This window comes from Hylobates moloch, unplaced genomic scaffold (assembly GCF_009828535.3).
Source record: "Hylobates moloch isolate HMO894 unplaced genomic scaffold, HMol_V3 SCAFFOLD_8, whole genome shotgun sequence".
In the NCBI taxonomy this organism is placed as follows: domain Eukaryota; kingdom Metazoa; phylum Chordata; class Mammalia; order Primates; family Hylobatidae; genus Hylobates; species Hylobates moloch.
The window spans coordinates 43,025,342-43,046,076 of NW_026652283.1; the positions used below are offsets into that span (position 1 = coordinate 43,025,342).

Below are 20,735 nucleotides of genomic sequence, written 5' to 3' on the forward strand. Positions count from 1 at the left end.
AAAAAAAAAAAAAAAAAAAAAAAAAAAAAAAAAGAAAACATGATCTCATTCTTTTTTATGGCTGCATAATATTCTATGGTATATATGTACAACATTTTTTAAAATCCAGGCTGTCATTCATGGGCATTTAGGTTGATTTCATGTCTTTGCTATTGTGAACAGTGTTGCAATGAACATTTGCATGCGTATGTCTTTATGGTAGAATGCTTTATATTCCTCTGGGTATATACCCAGTAATGAGATTGCTGGGTCAAATGGTAGTTCTGCTTTTAGCTCTTTGAGGAATTGCTATACTGCTCTCCACAATGGTTGAACTAATTTACACTCCTACCAACAGTGTATAAGGGTTTTCTCTGCAACCTCCCCACCAGCATCTGTTATTTTTTGACTTTTTAATAATAGTCGTTCTGACTGGTATGAGATGGTATCTCATTGTGGTTTTGACTTGCATTTTTCTAATGATCAGTGATATTGAGCTTGTTTTCATATGCTTTTTGGCTGCGTTATTTCTTCTTTTGAGAAGTGTCTGTTCATGTCTTTTACCCACTTTTTAATGGGGTTGTTTTTCTCTTATAAATTTAAGTTCTTTATACATGCTGGATGTTAGACCTTTGTCAGATGCATAGTTTGCAAATATTTTCTCTCATTCTGTAGGTTGTCTGTTGATAGTTTCTTTTGCTGTGCAGAAGCTCTTGTGTTTAATTAGATTCCATTTGTCCATTTTTGCTTTTGCTGCAATTGCTTTCAACGTCTTTGTCATGAAATCTTTGCCCGTTCCTATGTCCAGGATGGTATTGTCTAGGTTGTCTTCTAGGGTTTTTCTAGTTTTGGGTTTTACATTTATGTTTTTAGTTCATCTTGAGTTGATTTTCATATATGGTGTGAGGAAGGGGTTCAGCTTCAATCTTCTGCATATAGCTAGCTAGTTGTCCCAGCACCATTTATTTTATTATTATTTTTTTTTTACTCTTTCTCACAAAAATCTTTTAATTTATCATATTGTAAACTTTGCACAGGAAATAATATTCTATAGTTTAAAATAGAAATAAAACAGAGTTTACATAATATAATTTGCTTTTCAGCTAAATTTACATAAGGTATTCATTCCATAAAGCAGTTGATCCCCATGTAAATCAATGAAGAGTAAAATGTTCACTTACTGCTTGACAAATAGGATTTAATGATTTCCATTCCTGGGTCAGTGGCTCCCAAATACCAATTGAAGAGTCAGTATGTATTACTGTTTTCCCCAGTTCAAGGAGAGTAAAAGAAGATAATATAGAGAATTTTTCATAAAGCTAAATTTATTTAGTTTAACAGGCCATCCTTTATTTTACAATGTCGTTCTTTGTACTGTGGTGCTATTAATATTCTCTTTATTTTCTTATATAGTTGTGATTTACGATATCATTCTTGTGCATTTTGCTATTACAATTTCCTTTGTTTGATGATATATTGGCCCAGCACCATTTATTGAATAGGGAGTCTTTTCCCCATTGCTTTTGTCAGCTTTGTCAAAGATCAGATGGTTGTAGATGTGCAGCCTTATTTCTGGGATCTCTGTTCTGTTCCACTGGGCTATGTGCCTGTTTTTGTATCAGTACTATGCCGTTTTGGCCACTGTAGCCTTGTAGTATAGTTTGAAGTTGAGTAATGTGATTCCTCCAGCTTTGTTCTTTTTGCTTAGGATTGCCTTGGCTATTTGGGTTCTTTTTTGGTTCCATATAAATTTTTTTTATTATTTTATTATTATTATACTTTAAGTTTTAGGGTACATGTGCACAATGTGCAGGTTTGTTACATATGTATCCATGTGCCATGTTGGTGTGCTGCACCCATTAACTCGTCATTTAGCATTAGGTATATCTCCTAATGCGATCCCTCTGCCCTCCCCCCACATCACACTCCGGGGACTGTTGTGGGGTTCCATATAAATTTTAAAATATTTTTTTTCTAGTTCTGTGAAGAATGTTGTTGGTAGTTTGATAGGAGTAGCACTAAATCTGTAAATTGCTTTGGGCAGTGTAGCTATTTTAATGATACTGATTCTTCCTATCCATAAGCATGGAATGTTTTTCCATTTGTTTGTGTCTTCTCTGATTTCTTTGAGCAATGTTTTGTAATTCTCATTAGATTGTAATTCTCATTAGAGATCTTTCACTTCCCTGGTTAGCTGTATTCCCAGGTATTTTATTTTATTTTTTGTGGCAGTTATAAATGGGATTGCCTTCCCGATTTGGCTGTCAGTTTACTTGGTGGGTGTATAGGAATGCTAGTGATTTTTATATACTGATTTTGTATCCTGCAATTTTGCTGAAGTTATTTATCAGCTGAAGGAGCTTTCACAGGCCAAGACTATGAGGTTTTCTATGAGGTTTTCTAGATATAGAATCATGTTGGCCGGGAGTGGTGGCTCACGCCTGTAATCCCAGCACTTTGGGAGGCTGAGGCAGGTGGATCACGAGGTCAGGAGATTGAGACCATCCTGGCTAACACGGTGAAACCCCGTCTTTACTAAAAATACAAAAAAAAAAATTAGCCAGGCATGGTGGCGGGTGCCTGTAGTTCCAGCTACTCCGGAGGCCGAGGCAGAAGAATGGTGTGAACCCGGGAGGCAGAGCTTGCAGTGAGCTGAGATTGTGCCATTGCACTCCAGCCTGGGTGACAGAGCGAGACTCTGTCTCAAAAAAAAAAAAAAAAAAAAAAGAATCATGTTGTCTGCAAACAGAGATAGTTTGACTTCTTCTCTTTCTATTTGGATGTCCCTTTCTTTCTCTTGCCTGATTGCTTTGACCAGGACTTCCAATACTACATTGAATAGAAGTGGTGAGAGATGGTATCCTTGTCTTGTGCTGGTTTTCAAGAGGAATGCTTCCAGCTTTTGCCATTCAGGATAATGTTGGCTGTGGATTTGTCATAGACGGCTGTTATTATTTTGATGTTTGTTCCTTCAGTACCTAGTTTATTGAGAGTTTTTAACATGAAGGGATGTTGAATTTTATCAAAAGCCTTTTCTGCATCTATTGAGATAATCATGTGTTTTTTGTCTTTAGTTCTGCTTATGTGATGAATCATATTTATTGATTTTTGTATGTTGAACCAACCTTGCATCCCAGAAATGAATCTTGCAAGTATTTTGTTGAGTATTTTTGTGTTGGTGTTTATCAAGGATGTTGGGCTGAAGTTTTCTTTTTTTGTTGTGTCTCTGCCAGGTTTTGGTATCAAGATGATGCTGGCCTCATAGAATGAGTTGAGAAGTCCTTCCTCTTTAATTTTTTGGAATAGTTTCTGTAGGAATGGTACCAGCTCTTCTTTGTACATCTGACAGAATTCAGTTGTGAATCCATCAGGTCCTGAGGTTTTTTTTTTTTTTGGTCGGTAGGCTGCTTATTACTGATTCAATTTTGGAACTTGTTATTGGTCTGTTCACGGAATCAGTTTTTTCCTGGCTCTGTCTTGGGAGAGTGTATGTATCCAGGAATTTATCCGTCTCTTCTAGGTTTTCTAGTTTGTGTATGTAGAGGTGTTCATAGTAGTTTTTGATGGTTGCTTTTATTTCTGTGGGGTCAGTAGTAACCCCTTTGTCATTTCTAATTATGTTTATTTGGATTTTCTGTCTTCTTAATTAGTCTAGCTAGTAGCCTGTTTTATTAATTTTTTTCAAAAAACCAATTCCTGGATTCATTGTTCTTTTGAATAGCTTTTTGTGTGTCGATTTTTTTCAGTTCAGCTCTGATTTTTTGTTATTTCTCATCTTCTGCTAGCTTTGGGGTTGATTTGTTCTTGCCTCTTTAATTTCTTCAGTTGTGAAGTTAGGTTGTTAACTTGAGATCTTCCTACCTTTTTGATGTGGGCACTTAGTGCTATAAATTTTCCTCTTAACACTGTTTTAGCTGTGTCCCAGAGATTGTGGTATGTTTTATGTTTGCTCTCATTGTTTTCAAAGAACTTCTTTATTTCTGCTTTAATTTCATTATTTACCCAAAAGTCATTCAGGATACATTGTTTAATTTCTGGTAATTGTATGGTAATTTCTGTGTAATTGAGCAATTTTCATTGTGTTGACTTCTATTTTTATTGCACTGTGGTCTGAGAGTGTGTTTGGTATGATTTCAGTTTTTTTTACATTAGTTGAGGATTGTTTAATGTCCAATTATTGGTCATTTCTGGAGTATGTGCCATGTGACAATTAGAACAATGTATATTGTGTTGTTTTTGGATGGAGACTTCTGTAAAAGTCTATCGGATCCATTTGGTCCAATGCTGAGTTTAGGTCCTGAATATCTTTGTTAATTTTCTGCCTCGATGATCTAATACTGTCAGTGGGATATTGAAGTCCCCCACTATTATTTTGTGGGAGTCTATGTCTCTTTGTAGGTGTCTAAGAACTTGCTTTATGAATCTGGGTGCTCCTGCATTGGGGGCATATATATTTAGGATAATTAGGTCTTCTTGTTGAATTGAACCCTTTACCATTATGTAATGCACTTGCTTGTCTTTTTTGGTCTTTGTTGGTTTGAAATCTGTTTTGTCTGAAATCAGGATTGTAAACCCTGCTTTTTTATGTTTTCTATTTCCTTGGTAGATTTTTCTTCATCCCTTTATTAATATTTTGAGCCCATGAGTGTCATTACTTGTGAGATGGGTCTCTTGAAGACAGCATACCATTGGGGCTTACTTTTTTAATCCAGCTTGCCCCTCTGTGCCTTTTAAGTGGGGCATTTAGCCTGTTTATATTCAATGTTCATATTTATATGTGTGGATTGGATCCTGTCATTGTGCTGTTGGCTGGTCATTATGTTGGCTTATTTGTTTGGTTGCTTTACAGTGACACTGGTCTGTGTGTTTAAGTGTGTTTTTGTATTAGCTGGTAGTGGTCTTTCCTTTCTGTGTTTAGTTCTCCTTTCAAGATCTCTTGTAAGGCAGCTCTGGTGGTAATGAAGTCCCTCAACATTTGCTTATCAGAAAAGGATATTATTTCTCCTTCACTAAGGAAGCTTAGTTTGGCTGGATATGAAATGATTGGTTGAAGTTTTTTTCTTTAAGAATGTTGAATATAGGCCCCCAATCTCCTTTGGCTTGTATGGTCCCAGCTGAGAGATCTGCTGTTAGCCTGATGGAGATCCCTTTGTAGGTGACCTGCCCTTTCTCTCTAGCTGCCTTTAACATTCATTCTTTCATTCTGACCTTGGAAAATCTGATGATAATGTGTCTTTGGGATGGTCTTCTTGTGTAGAATCTTTCAGGAACAAAGTTGGGGAAGTTTTCGTGGATGATATCCTGAAATATATTTTCCAAGTTGTTTTTCTTTCTCCCACTCCCTTTCAGGAATGCCAGTGATTCATAGATTTGGCCCCTTTACATAATCCCATACGTCTCAGAGGTTTTGTTCATTCCTTTTTATTCTTTTTTCTTTATTTTTTTCTGTCTGTCTTATTTCAGAGAACCAGTCTTCAAGTTTTGAGATTCTTTCCTCAGCTTGGTTTATTCTGCTGTTAATATTTGTGATTACATTGTGAAATTCTTGTATTGTGTTACTCAGTTCTGTCAGACTCAGTAGGTTTTTTTTTTTTTGGAGACGGAGTCTTGCTCTGTCGCCCTGGCTGGAGTGCAGTGGTGCAATCTCGGCTCACTGCAAGCTCCGCCTCCCGGGTTCACGCCATTCTCCAGCCTCAGCCTCCTGAGTAGCTGGGACTACAGGCGCCCGCTATTACGCCCAGCTAATTTTTTGTATTTTTAGTAGAGACGGGGTTTCACCGTGGTCTCGATCTGCTGACCTCGTGATCCACCCGCCTCAGCCTCCCAAAGTGCTGGGATTACAAGCGTGAGCCACCGCGCCCGGCCCCTTTTTTTATACCAGTTATTTTGTTTTTCCGCTCCTGTATCACTTTATTGTAATTCTTATTTTCCTTGAATTGGGTTTTGCCATCCTTGTTCCTATTTTTCTTCCTATTCATATTCAGAATTCAATTTCTGTCATTCCAGCCAGTTTGGCCAAGTTAAAAACTCTTGTTGGAGAACTGGTACGGTCCTATGGAGGACGTATGACACTCTGGCCATTTGAGTTACTGGAGTTTTTGCAATGGTTCTTTCTCATCTCTGCATTGTGAGTGTTCCTTTAACTGCAGTGTAGATTGAGTACAGAAAATAGACTTTTTTTCTGGATTTTTCTACTGGGCCAAGGTTTTGCATAGGGTCTTTATTTGAAGCTGACTTCTTGTCTCTGGTATCAGAGGGGGGTATGTTAGTGAGCTATTTTTGGTGTTGGAGCTTTGGAGTGTGAGCCAGCAGGTAGCATTTGGGGTTCTTGGTCAGTTGATAGAATTTTGCTTAGTTGTATGGCTCCCCTATGTTTCCTAACAGTTGCAGCTGTGTTCCCTCTCAGTGCTCTGAAAGTGTGGGTTCCTCTCCTTCTTGAGTGCTGGCTATGGTTCATGACTTGACACTCCTGGGCTGCCCACTGCAGCTCTGGGGAGATCTCAGTGTTTATGTTCCTTCCCCAGCTTAGAGGCAGCAGAGGAAGAGATCTTAGTAGTAGTTGTGGCCAGGGTCATTTGCTTGTCTCCTAGGGGCTCCACCCCCGGGAGATGCAGGTCAGTAATCATTCAGTGCAGTCAGCCCAAGATGGAGGGTTTGTGCTGTGGGCTCAAGCCGGTGGTTCCCTGTCCGGTGATGAGCTGTGGTGGGTGTGTGGGACCTATAGGAGATGGACTGGCCTCATCTCCTTGGGTCAACTACAGCTTGGAGGTATGGATAAGGCACTTAGGGTCTTTGCCCATTCATTAGTCTGAGGGTAGCAAGGGCAGTTCCACTGCAGAGGCATGATTGAGAGGCTATCAGTTGCCCCCGGAGGCTCTGTGCAGGGAGTTGCTGAGTTGGTACTGGCTTGATAGCTCTGGCAGGGGGTGACTGGAGGCCCAGGCCTGGAGAACCTGCCTGGTGAGGAGATATGGGAATAGGCACCCACGTAACACTGTGGCTACTTTTCCATAGGGCTGCTGCAGTATGGTTGGGGCCTCCTCCAGTCCCCAGTCGCCTTGGATTTTCCAGAACCAGGAGATGTCACCAGTGAAGGCTGTAAGAGCAAAGATGGCAGCCTGTCCCTCCCTCTGGGAGGTTTGTCCCAGGGAGGTACAAGCCTGTTGTAGGCCCAAAGGCACCTGTAGGAAGTGGCTGGCGACCCCAGTTGGGAGGTCCTTCCCAGCGAGGAGGAACGGGATCAGGACCTACTTAAAAAAAAGCAGTCTGGCCATGTTTTGGTATAGCAGCTGTGCTGTGCTGGGAATCCATTTCAGCCCCTGGTTGCTTCAGACACTCTGAAGCCCAAAGGCTGGAACAGCTAAGTCACCCAAACATCAAATATGGTGGCCCACCCCTCCCTCTAAGAGCGCAGTCCCAGGGGGAGTTCAGATCTCTATTGGCTGGAGAGCTCAGGTAGGGGTGGCTGGAGGCCCCAGTTGGAAGGTCCTACCCACTGAGGAGGAATGGGATGGGGTACCTGCTTAAAGCAACAGTCGTGCTACACTTTGGTAGAGCTGCTGTGCTGTATTGGGGGATCTCTTCCGCCCCAGGTTGGCTCAGACTCTCCAAAGCCTAAAGGCTGGAACGGCTAAGATGCCTGAACAGCAAAGATAGCGACCCACCCCTCCCACGGTGAGCTCCTTCTTAGGGAGATGCAATGCCACTATTGGTAGCTTACTGGAATTCCAAGCCAGTGGGTCTTATCTTGTGAGGCGCCATGGAAGTGGGGCCTGCAGGCTGTTTCTGCTCAGCCCCCTTGATTCAGCCTCCTTCCTAGGGGTACGTACAGGAGTTTAATCTCCCACTTTGCTGGAGCTGCAGCTACTTTTGCTGGAAACCGCAAGTATCTAAGGTTCCAGGGTTTCTATGCATGACTTGGTAGCTGCTCTGCCAAGATTCCACATAGCTTTGTCAGACAGAAGACTGAAGGCCCTAGTAGTGTGGGTTCATAAGGATATCTCCTGACCCGAGGGTTGCAAATATCTATGGGAGAAGCATGGTTTCCTGGGGTCACTCATTCACTCACAGCTTTCCTGGGCGAGGGAGGATCCCTGGGCTCTGCGTTGCTCCCAGGTGGGCCATTGTCCTGTCTTGCTTTTCTTCGTTCTCTGTGGGTCAAGTTGTTTCCTTGATTAATCCCAATGCAAGTACCTGAATGTTTCAGTTGAAGGTGTTGTATTTACTCGCCCCTTCTGTACCTCTCTTTGAGAGCCACTCACACTAGCTGCTTCTAGTTGGCCATCTTGGCCACTCCCCGCTTTGTTTATTTTCTAGGCATAGGAAATGAGGGGCATTCCTGGTGGAGAATATGTAAAGGGAGGGAGGCACCACCAGGAAGCACCAAATAGTTCTCTGTTGACATATGCTACACTTTCACGTAATGTACCCATGTCATCGCTGACATGGCGCCATCATACCAGGGGAGAATGGCAAGAGGTGAGACAAAAAAAAAAAAACTTGGTTGGGCCAGGTAGTCAAAGGGCCTTGAATGTCATGCTAAGGATTTGAATTTATTCTGAAGGAATTCTAAGACATTTCAATACCCACTGAGCTACAACTTCAAAGTGCCATCTAACTTTCCAGCTTGTGGCTTCAGAGTCCTGACAATAAGTAGAAATGGAACCAGTAGAGTATGTTGGAAACTGGAAGTCAGAAGGTCTGGATTCTAGTCGGACTTTGCTGTCTGGGTTTCTGTTTTCTTTTAGGTAATGTGAAATGGTGAGACATGATTCCTCAGAGCTCTATTATCCCACAAGTCTGTGTCTACTAGCCGCACAAGGAAAATCCTTCACGAGGTTCCTCTCAGTTCCTGTGGCAGACAGACTCTTGGGGAGGTCGCTCACCATCCCACCTGCTGATGTCATGGCTTTCTGTAATTCCTTCTGTTTGAATTGTGGCGGGGTGGCTGCAGTGGTGCTGTGACTTGCTTCTCACTGATAGAATGCAGCAAAGGTGATGAGATGGGTGGGATCGATGGTGCCATGTCAGCGATGACATGGGTATATAACGTGAAAGTGTGGGGCTGGGCGCAGTGGCTCATGCCTGTAATCCCAGCACTGTTGGGGGCTGAGGTGGGCGGATCACGAGGTCAGGAGATCGAGACCAACCTAGCTAACATGGTGAAACCCCGTCTCTACTAAAAAATACAAAAAATTAGCCAGGCGTGGTGGCAGGCGCCTGTAGTCCCAGCTACTCGGGAGGCTGAGGCAGGAGAATGGCGTGAACCCGGGAGGTGGAGCTTGCAGTGAGCTGAGATGCCATCACTGCACTCCAGCCTGGGTGACAGAGCAAGACTCCATCTCAAAAAAAAAAGAAAGTGTGGCACTTGTCTTGCTGAGTCTCTCTATGCCTCTCCATTGGTTTTGAAGAAGCAAGCTGGCATGTGGCAGGCTGCAGATGTTGGGAGGCCACACGGCAAGGAACTGCAGCATCTCTAGGAGCTGAGGGTGGACCCTGACTGGCAGCCAACAAGAAACTGAAGCTCTCAAGCCTACCACCATAAGGAATTGAATTCTGCCAATAACCTGAGTGAGCATGGAAGCAGATCCTTTCCCAGCCAAGCCTCAGACAAGGTTCTGGCCCTGGGAAACACCTTGATTACAGTCTTGTGAGGCCATAGGAAGAAGACTTAGCTGAGCTGGGCTCAGATCCTGACCCATAGAACCTGTTAGATACTTAGCATGTGTTGTTTTCAGCCTCTGCGTTTGTGGTAATTTATTATACAATACATACAATTCCCCACCCTAATGCTTGAAACTCCTGACCCCAATCCCTGTGCTCTATTTACAACTCCATGCCACCACTGGGGGAATAATCCCATAACAGTATCTATGTGTGGGTAGCTTTATCTGTCTGTATCTACACAGATCTTGTGATAGTAAATTTTATCTATCAACTTGACTGGGCTAAAGGATGCCCTTATAGTTAATTAAACATTATTTCTGGATACGTCTGACTAGCAGAGATTAGCATTTGGATTGGTGGACTGAGTGAAGCAGATGGCCCTCAATGTCATCCAGTCTTTGAGGGCCTAAATAGAGCAAAAAAGGCAGATGAAGGTTGATTTTGCTCTTTGCCTGACTGCTTGAGTTGGGACATTGATCTCTTGCGCTTGGTGCTTTGGTTCTTAGGCCTTCAGACCTGAGCTGAAATCTACACCATCAGCTCTCTGACTGTCAGGCTTTGGACTATACTTTGGGCTTTCCTGGGTCTCTTTCCTAGCAGACAGCAGATTTTGGAGCTTTTCAGCCTCCATAATCATGTGAGCAAAAACCTTATAACAAATTATCTATCTCTATCTATCTATCTATCTATCTATCTATCTATCTATCTATCTATCTATCATCTTCTGTTGGTTCCATTCTCTGGAGAACCCTGACTAATACAATTCATATTCAATCACAGGCCTTTAGGAAGTACTTAATATGTGCTGAGCACAAACAGAGATAGGTAAGTCCAGGGTATCTCTGAGGTGCTCACAGTCTGAAGAGGAAAACAGCCCCATGATGCTAGAGCTGTGGAAGGCTCACCTGCAAGGGTGAGCTAGCTGAGGAAATCAATGTGTGTCCTGCATTGTAGAAATCAGTTTGTTTCCCCAGTGTTATTGCATTAGATTCTTATAAACCTCTAAGGTCGATGCCTTTTACAGAGAAGGGAGCTGAGCTCTAGAGAGGTTAGGGAACTTGCCTTAGAGGCAAGTACAGTTAGTGTGGGTCAGATCCAGGACTCTAACACAGTTCTTCTGATTTCAACTTACTTGGATAATTAAAATTGACTATGTATTTCCTTTGTGTTAACAGATTCTACTGGAACTTCTGGCAGGCAAACTCACCTAGTGCTCTCTGGAAGGTAATGTGGGTGGAACTCTGTCTGATTCCAATGTCTAGATGCCAATGAGCTCTCTACCATCACCCCAGAGACAGGGGAAAGAAGATGTAAGTAGACCCGGGACTGTCTTCACTCTCAGTGAGTACATGGCAGGCACTCAAGAAATATAGAGGCTGAATTACATTTTCTTTGAGGGCCTAAACTTTGCCCTCTGTGACTAGGTGTCATTTGATATGACAATGAGAATATAGAGCAGTGATATACTCAAACTCAGGAACCGAAAGAATCATCTGAAGAGAACTGTTAAAATGCAGATTCTAGGGTCCTCCCTCCAGAGGTTCCGATTCAGTGGGGCCCAGGAGACATTTTCAATTATACCCTCAGATTATTCTGACACAAGTCAATCACAGAGCACATGGCTATTTGTGACAAAATCACAGCCAAGCTAGGTTGAGATAGTTTGCCTAGACCCTGATGTGGGTTGTTCCCAAACATCTCCACTAATGTTTATAATTCCTTTTCCTTATGGGAGGGAGAGGCCAGTGATGTGTTGGCAAATGTTTAATAACTGGATCTCTGGTGGAAAAGAAAAAAAAATCCCTGATTTGTAGCATTTGCCAATACCCATGGTGTAAATACTCACACCATGGCTGATAGCAAGCTACCAACAGTAGCTTGTTAAGACTGAATTGGGAAGAGATGCACATCATTGGCCTTTGCAGGTCAGTAGGAGTCAGCTCCAGCAATCACTGGAGGGAGGCTGAATAGGAGAGGAGAGGACTTACCTCCCTGGGCCTCAGTTTTCCCACTTATAAAATGAGAATTCATGAAGGTTCTGATCTCTGACTCAAGACTAATTTTAGGCCTTAGCTCAGGGGCCATGTGGCCAAAGGAGGTGGTCAGGTTGCCAGGGCACTCAGGGATGAGGAGGCAGAGTGGGTCAGCTCTGCTTCCTCCTCCCTTCTTGGAGAGCGTGGAGGAGCCCCCAACCAGGTGAACAGAGGAGGGGCCTTGGAGTTGGTCCTGCCTCAAATCTTGACCCAGATGCTTACTAAATTTCTGAGAGCCTGTTTCCCTATGTATAAACTGGGAAAATACTACTGTACCTACCCCATAGAGTGGTTACAAGAATTAAATGAGACAAAGTCTGGCATGTGGTAAGGTTTCTCTAAACATTAATCTTTCTTCTTGTGACCGTTTCTTCCCCTGCCCATGACAGTTATTTCCCAAATTCTGCCAGAGCCTGGTTAGACCAGTGGGCCAATTTCATTCATAAGCAGAGTAGTAGGTCACCCATCACTGTGCAATTTGAGGTAAAGGTCCTTCAGGCAAGAAATTATATGTGTATACACACACACACATATGTATACATATATCCTCCCACTGGTCTGTCATAGAGTCTGAACTTCGACCATTTAAATCTTTATCAATGCTCCATAGCAAAAGACCACCAGGAACACACCTGTAGTCAAAGTTGGTATTACTACATGCTGCACAAAGGACATGACACACCTTGGGGACCATGGGGCAGCTCAGAAATAGAGTACCAGGAGAGTTTTTCTCTGGGCTAGGTGCTGTCAGGGAGCAGTGGCAATCCAGTGATTAGGCATTTTAATTATTTTTATCTAAGAGGGGGAAGAATGGAATGTGGCGAAGGCTGTCATTGGTAAAGAAATCACCACACTCATGTTGACCAGGAGAGGGGGCTGTTTGGTAGTTTTAACGATTTTGCACAGTGTTCTTTTTTTTTTCTGTTGTTGTTGTTGTTTTGTTTTGAGATGGAGTCTCACTCTGTCGCCCAGGGTGGAGTGCAGTGGCACAATCTCAGCTCACTGCAATCTCTGCCTCCTGGGTTCAAGTGATTCTCCTCCCTCAGCCTCCCAAGTAGCTGGGACTACAGGTGTGTGCCTCCCACACCCAGCTAATTTTTGTATCTTTAGTAGAGACAGGGTTTCACCATGTTAGCCAGGATGGTCTCGATCTCTTGACCTCGTGATCCACCTGCCTTGGCCTCCCAAAGTGCTGGGATTTCAGGCGTGAGCCACCGCGCCCGGCCTCTGAGCTGCTCTTTCAGTCCTTCCTCTACCATTTCTGGGAGCCCTGGACTCTCCCGGCCCAGTGGCCTAGGAGTTGCTGCTGACATGGCTGCATCTCTGGCAGCTCTGAGTCTAGCAAGCAGCTGCTTCTGTGCCGGCCACAGTGTGCTGGCCATCGCCCACCACCACACCCAGTAACCTCCCCCAGAGGCTCCATCTCATCCTGCCCAAATTGCTGAGCCAGGAGTCCCTTGGGGTCATTAGTGTAGAGGGGCTGGGGCTTGCCCTACTTAGACATGGCACAGTCCAACCCCCTCAGGTCCAAAGAGGGGACACAATATACCCATAGTCACACAGCAATTTAGCATGATGATAAACAGAATCCAGGCATTCTGATTGCTCGGTACACTTCCCTTATCTTCTGGGATAGGTCTGCTTTTATTTGGAGTCTGTACATTGTAGTATATTTAGTATGTTGATTCCACACGTTTGTTGACCAGACTCCTGTGCTGGGTTCTGGAGATAGGAAGAATAAAATACCATCTGTGCTTTTAGGGAATTCTAATCAAGTTGGGGAGATAAATAAATACACAATTACATTGTAAGTTCTCCGACAGCTAACCAGACAAAATGCTGAAGGAGGACAGGGAGGGAGCAAGGAACTGCCAGGAATGGGGAGAAGGTCATGATGTTTGAGTTGGGTTTGAAGGATGGTTAGGAGTTTACCCAGCAGAAAGAGCATGGTTGTGGGTAGGAAGAGCATTGCAGTCAAGGTTAACTACTTACCTGTAGAAAAGTGTGGTGCTATTGTAGAGCAATGTTAGGTGTCTCACATCTAGTAGTGATGTGAGGAAAAAGGCCTGTTATGGAATAAGAAGGACCTAGGTTCTGGTTTCAATTCTGTCACAGAGTCACTGAAAGCATTTAAGCAAATCACTCAGTCCAATTGTGTCTCAATTACCTCATCTCTCCAGGAGGATGCTTGCAAAGCCAAATAGCTCAGAGCTGCTCTATCCAATAGAATAGCCACTAGCCACAAGGGTCTATGTAAATTTAAATTAACTAAAAGTAAATACATTTAAAATTCTGTTCCCCAATTGCACTAGCCATGTTTCCAGTGCTCAGAAGCTACTGGTGACTAGTGGCTGCAATATTGGACAGCACAGATATTGAATACTTCCATCACCCCAGAAAGTCCTGCTGGGCTGGGCTGGGCCGCCCTAGAGGCCTGTGATTCTCAGAGGAGAAGGGATTTTTCCCATCACCTAGCAAGGTCTCCAGACTCCCCACTTACCTGTTTAGGAGGAGATCCCAAGGAACAGGATAGAGAGGATGCACCATTCCACTGCCCATCCTCAGTTCCTGAAGTACAGTGACCCAAATGAGAGGGCAGGGGTCCCTTGTCCCTTTGTCAGTGCACACTATACTCTGATTTCACTGTGTGAAAGCTTATCACAGTGCCTGGCCCATAATAGCAGCTTTCATAAAAAGCCAGTCCAATTCCCAGTTTTGCAAGTGAGAAAACAGGCTCAGAGTGGCCTGGTTTAGGACCCAAGTCTTAGAGATTTCCAGGCTATCTCAAATGATGGAATTTAGGAGAACATAATGGTCTTTGAGCCTCATTTTGTCTTAAGACTTTCGGGTTTTATTTATGTTGTAATTCAGATGATACTATGTGGAATCAGACATATGACCTTATCTGTGTAAGGTATTGCCTTATCTGTGGCTAGATGCATGACTGTCCGGGAGCTTGCAGGAATTAACCAGTGGCCAACCTTGTAATGTACAAGACTTTTATGTTACCTGAAACAAATAGAATTAGGTAGCAGGTAGAATTTTTATTTTTATTTATTTATTTATTTATTTATTGAGACAGAGTCTTACTCTGTCACCCAGGCTGGAGTGCTGTGGTGTGATCTCAGCTCAATGCAACCTCCACCTCCTGGGTTCAAGGGATTCTCATGCCTCAGCCTCCCAAGTAGCTGGGACCACAGGTGTGTGCCACCACGCCCAGTTAATTTTTGTATTTTTAGTAGAGGCGGGATTTTACCCTATTGATCAGGCTGGTCTTGAACTCTTGACCTCAAGTTATCTGTCCTCTTTAGCCTCCCAAAGTTCTGGGATTACAGGCGTGAGCCACCACGCCCAGCCAGAATCAATATTTTTAAAAAATGAACACAGACGTATTACCTACTGTGTACCAAGCACAGTTTTAAGAGGGTCTAATAGATGACTGAGCAACACTATGAGGTAAAGATGATTACTCTCATCATCCTCATTTTCCAGACAAGGAAATGGAGGCTGAGATAAATAACTTGCTGAAGGCCTCATAGCTATTGTGAAGCCTGGACTCACCCAAACAGTGGCCTCAGAGCCCACAATCTTAACCCCTTTCTAGAGCCCTCTCCTCAACTTTGCAGTTGTTGAACATCAGGACCCTAGGGAAACTTTGGGACCACCTAGTCTAATCCCTTTTCTTTCCTCATGCGGTACTGAAGGCCACAGAGTGACCCAGATCTAGCCAAGGTTATTCAGCAAGTTGTAAAAGACAGAGCTTGAATCTGAGTCCTGAGGGTGGGTTGCCTGGCTCCTGTTCAGTTATTTTTGTCTCACTTCTTTTAAAAAGCCTAAAAAATAAAATGATCCACTGAGCATCTTCTGGGTACCCACGTTGTGCTGGATGTTTTTGTGGAAAAAAACCTTGGGTTTACATTGAGAAGTCCTGGAATCAAATCTTACCTCAATTGCTTGCCCAGTGACCTTAAGCAAGTCACTTTCTATGTCTTGGCCTCGGTTTCTCCAGAAAAGGAATAAGGATATAATTGCCTTAAGGATTATGTCAGAATGAGTGGCACAAAGTAATTGCTCAAGTAAAAGGAATGGACGCTGAAGACACAGGCCCTGTGCCCTCTACAATCTGGATGTTGAGGTGAGACTGACATGCAGAGGAGGATGGGGGGAGAGCAGAGAGCACGCTTTGTTGGCAGGTCAGACGATGAATGTTAGGACACTTCATGCACGGTTGGCTCCATCTGGCAATGGAGGTGATTCAGGATCAAGAAATCATCCAGGGAAAGGCTGGCCTGCAAGAACCCAGACCGGACACGAGGTGGCGCTGGTGGCCCACCTGGGAACAGGCAGAGACCAGCGACCAGCCCCGGGGAATCTGATCCTGGCAGTTTCATTCTTTTTGCTTCTAGGCATGGACGTCTACTTGAGGGACCCTGGGGGGCTGAGGATGATGGCGCTGCCCCAGCAAAGGATAAATGGGAATTTTACACTCCTTATCTCATTTAGTCTTCACAGCCACCTTTTCAGGTATTCAGTTTTACACACACGACACTGTGACTCAAAAGATGTTAAATAATTTCCTCAAGGGATGCTATTGAGAAGTAGATCCAGACCCACTGATTCTAAATCCCATGCTCTTTCCAGGAAAATATGCTCCTCCCAGCCGGTGGAATCAGTCTATAAACAGAGGCTACACGGGATGTAAGGGAGATCGTACCAGAAAATAGAAGACCAGATTAAAACTGCCTCCTCCTCGTGGCCTTCCTAGACTGTCGCCATTCCTTTTTCACCCAGTCCACTCCAACAACCTCCTAATCCATTTCCCTGCTTCCATTCTTGCACCCTAGGCTCTGTTCTCTACAGCGATCTTGTGAGAAGGAAACCAAGTTGCAGTATTCTGCCGTTCAAAACTCTCCAATGCTTCTGATTCCAATTTGAACAATGTCTGAATTTCTCACCACAGCTATGAGCGGTGCTGTGCTGGTAACAACCAGCTCTCAGAGGCAGAGAGCCCTGATTTGTAGCATTTGCTAATTGTGGTGCATATTCTCCCTCCATGGCCAATTTCAAGCTTCCAAGGTAACATCACTGAGCTCAGAGTTGAGAAGGGATGCAAAGAATCGAGACAGAGCCAGTCTGAGTTGACACCAACGCACTGCTGCACCAAGGCCCCACACATAAGATCTGGCCTCAGATGCCTTCTCCAGACAACCCGCTTATTCTGCTACCCCTGTTCACTCTGCTGGATCACCAGCCTTCTTGCTGTTTCTTGAACATAACAAGTACATTTCCACCTCGGGGCCTTGGCACTTGCTTTCCTCTGTTTGGGATGCTCTTCCCCAGACATGTGCATAACTTGCTGCGTTACTTCATTCAGGTCTCAGCTCAAATGTTACAGAGAGGCCTCCCCTGAGCATCTTCCCTAAGACATCCTACCCACTCCCACCCTCCGTCACTTTTATTCCTTGCTCTGCTGTATTTTTTCTCTAAGGGCCTCAATCCCTATTTGATAATAAATGATAGACGTTTAAACTTATTTGTCTAGGTCAGGACTGGATGGCCATCCCTAGAACCGACCTGACTCAAAGAAAGCACTTAATACAGATTTGCTGGTTGATAAATGAGTAATTACTTTTCCTCTACATGTAATGCCTTTTTTTTTTTACTGCAATAGCCTTGATGTTTTCTCTTTATTCTTGATGTGCTATCGTCTCACTACACAGGGTCTAGGTGTAAATTTATTTGTTCTTTTCAGCACTGAGTGCGCATTTTGAATCTAAGCAATGTCTTTCTCTCGTTCTGGACAATTCTCAGTCCTTATTTCTGTAATCTTGCTTCTCCTGCACTCCCTCTGTTCTGGAACTCCTACATAACAGTCTGTCAGTCTCTACTCTGTGTTTCGTAACTGCTTGGCATTCTATAGAATGCCAGTTGTCTCCCAGTGTCTATTCCACTTTTTCCTTAGTAATAGAATCTCTAACTTTCAGCTAGGCACATGCCTACTTGGGTTAAAAATGACATTTCTTGGCTGGGTGTGGTGGCTCATGCCTGTAATCCCAGCACTTTGGGAGGCTGAGGTGGGCAGATCATCTGAGGTCAGGAGTTTGAGACCAGCCTGGCCAACATGGTGAAACCCAGTCTCTACTAAAAATACAAAAATTAGCTGGGCGTGGTGGTGGGTGCCTGTAATCCCAGCTACTTGGGAGGCTGAGGCAGGAGAATCACTTGAACCCAGGAAGTGGAGGTTGCAGTGAGCTGGGACCGCGTCACTGCACTCCTGCCTGGGCAACAAGAGTAAAACTCTGTCTCACAAAAAAAAAAAAAAAAAAATTTCTGAGTCTTCCACTTAGCTACATTCAGGCATATAACCGAATTCTGAACAATGAATATAAGCAGGAGTCTTGTGGAACTTCCCTGTAATGTCTTTTAAGCAGGGGAGTGTGCTATTCTTTGTGCCTTCTTCCTACTATCTGAAAAATACACGAACTGGCTGGAGTTGGTGCAGCCATCTTGGACCATAGGGTAGAAGTCAGATAGAAGGAGCCTGGGTTTTGATGGCTTTTATGAGACTGCCCTCTTAGCTTTTTTTTTTTTTTTTTTTTTTTTTTTTTTTTTTTTTTTTTTTTTTTGAGACGGAGTCTCACTCTGTCGCCAAGGCTGGAGTGCAGTGGTGTGATCTCGGCTCACTGCAGGCTCTGCCTTCTGGGTTCACGCCATTCTCCTGCCTCAGCCTCCCAAGTAGCTGGGATTACAGGGGCCCACCACCACACCCGGCTAATTTTTTGTATTTTTTTTTTTTTAATAGAGACAGGGTGAACTGTGTTAGCCAGGATGGTCTCAATCTCCTGACCTCGTGATCCGCCCACCTCTGCCTCCCAAAGTGCTGGGATTATAGGCGTGAGCCACTGCGCCTGGCCAAAACTGCCCTCTTAGCTTTAAACTTTCTAGTGCTGGGCCATTCCATGAGAGAGAAATGGACTTGTATTTTGCTTGAGCCATGGTTATTTTGCTGTCTTAGTTTGGGTATCCCAAAAGCAGGACCCAAGAGAAGAATTTGGTTGCTAGTAGTTTATTTGGGAAGTGCAGTGAAGAAGTGGGGTTGTGAGGCAAGGAAAGGGGAAAAGCCAGTAAAAGATTTGAACATGAGCAGTTTGCTGCTGGTGGCCAACGGAGGCTCAGCCCTGCTGTGGGGCCTGTGGGAGACTATGTGAAACAGGCCACATAGTTGTCCTACCAATGGGAAAGGAAGCTGGAGTATTTATCACGAACTAATAATGCCAGTCCTGGTTGAGGGTCTTTTTTGGAACTAACTCCCCCAGGAGTCCACCTGTCCTTGTGCAGGCTGAGCATGCTCCTGTGGCCAGAAACACTTAGGCAGAGATCCAGGAAGCTGTCTTCGTGTACAGAGCCCATCTTCAGGTGACTGCTGGGGTCAGCCAAGGGAATGTGGGCTGGGCATTAACAGTGTCTGCGACTTGTCTGCTGTATTCCAACCTCCTCTAACTTCTACAATGCTCTTTCCTATCATTTATCTCTTGTTGCAACGTAGGTGAAATGCACAGTTCATTTGCTTCCAAATAATTAATCCTATCTTCTACCATGTCTAATCTAGATTTACTCTGTCTCTCCAGTTTAGTTCAACAACTATGTTTCTCATTCCCGGTGTTTCTAAATGGCTTTATTTAGTTTCTGCTGGTTTTTTATTTATAATTTATTATTCTTTTGTATGTATGGATGTTATTCCTGACTTTATTTGAAGAGTCTAAACATATTTATTTTGAAATTGTTTTCAGATAATTCTATTATTTTACTTTTGTCTGTAGTGGATTCATTCTACCAATTATTAGTTTTGTTGACTGTCTACATCTGCATTCATTTTCCTCATGTGTTTTGGAATTTTAGTTTGCAGGCTTTTCTTGAGTGGAATTTATTTTTCTGTACATACTCACTCTGCTTAGTGGGTTGATAGCTTCTCCCCACATTCCTGGGACCCTGTCTAGAGCCAGGTTTTAGGCTGCTGACTCAAGGCTTTCATCCTCTAATGGTGGTGGGAATTTCACATGTCCAGTCACTGAATCAGCATCATGAGGTTTGGCCCTGGCCTCACAAGGGTCTCATTTAGCCCCTCATGCAGTGAGGGAGTCAAACTCCTGGCTGCTTCCCCTGCTTCTGGCGCCAGACCCCTGGCTTCCACATTATGTAGCCCCTTGTGTTTCTGTTGAAATTCTGATCTACAAACATGTTGATTCTGATTTTGAGCATGGCTATTCCTGTTTTGAATCTATCTTTTTATATAATTGCTGTGAGTTTGGTGCATGAATTTACAGCACCATCTTGATCTGAAGTTTCTGGACCCTTGAGTCTCCCCAGGGAAGACACTCTCTGACTGCAGATAGGATTTTTTTTTCCCCAGCATCCAGGCTTGCAGATACAAGAAAGAAAGGAATCTGCCTTTATGGATCCTTCTCTTTTATTCTCCAAGGTGACTCAGGCCCTGGAGGATACAAAGAGCCCGCTGTAAAAAGTGTCTTTGGACCTCTTGGCCTCCAGTCTCCATCACAGGGCTTCCTGCCAACACTCCATCTCAAAGGTCTTCCCTGACGTGCGGCTTTAGGTGTTCACAGCCATATTTGCATTTCAACAAGGGACTCATAAAGATGTTTTCATCTTTAAAATGTACAGGCATGGAATTCAAATCGCGGAGTGACAGGCTGTGTGTGGGGTTGATTGTCTGGGTCAGAGACATCACACCTGGCTGGTGAGGAGAGCTTTCTGACAACAGGAGCTGTCCAACAAGGAGTGGGCTGCTGTCACTGAGGAGCTGAAGCAGCCGACGGCTGACCTTCCACTGGGCACCAGGCAGGGCCCTGGATGGAGGGAGTCTTAAAGCAGGAGGGAGAAGCCAAGGAAACAGCTCTCTAGAAGCATTTTGTACACTGAAAAGTGTCATTGAAATGCTATCACAGTTCTAAGAGGAGACATTGCTCCTCTGAAAGCCAGCCTCACTCCCTAAGCTGATGTATTTCCAGAAGCAGGGCCTGAGCTGCCACATGCAGGCCC

At 43.9% G+C, this 20,735-nt stretch overlaps 1 long non-coding RNA gene across 4 annotated transcripts in view; it reads left to right on the plus strand.

The window, feature by feature from the left end:
- LOC131384025 (uncharacterized) overlaps nt 1-20,735 on the plus strand; it is a 94,008-nt gene that overhangs the window by 9,072 nt on the left and 64,201 nt on the right. For 3 of the 4 annotated variants that reach the window (XR_009214500.1, XR_009214499.1, XR_009214501.1), the window contains exon 2: nt 10,821-10,955. This is a non-coding gene — a long non-coding RNA (uncharacterized LOC131384025). Of the gene's footprint in view, nt 1-10,820; nt 10,956-16,084; nt 16,203-16,319; nt 17,237-20,735 lie in introns of those variants that run through there. The other variant, XR_009214502.1, reaches the window with a different exon arrangement.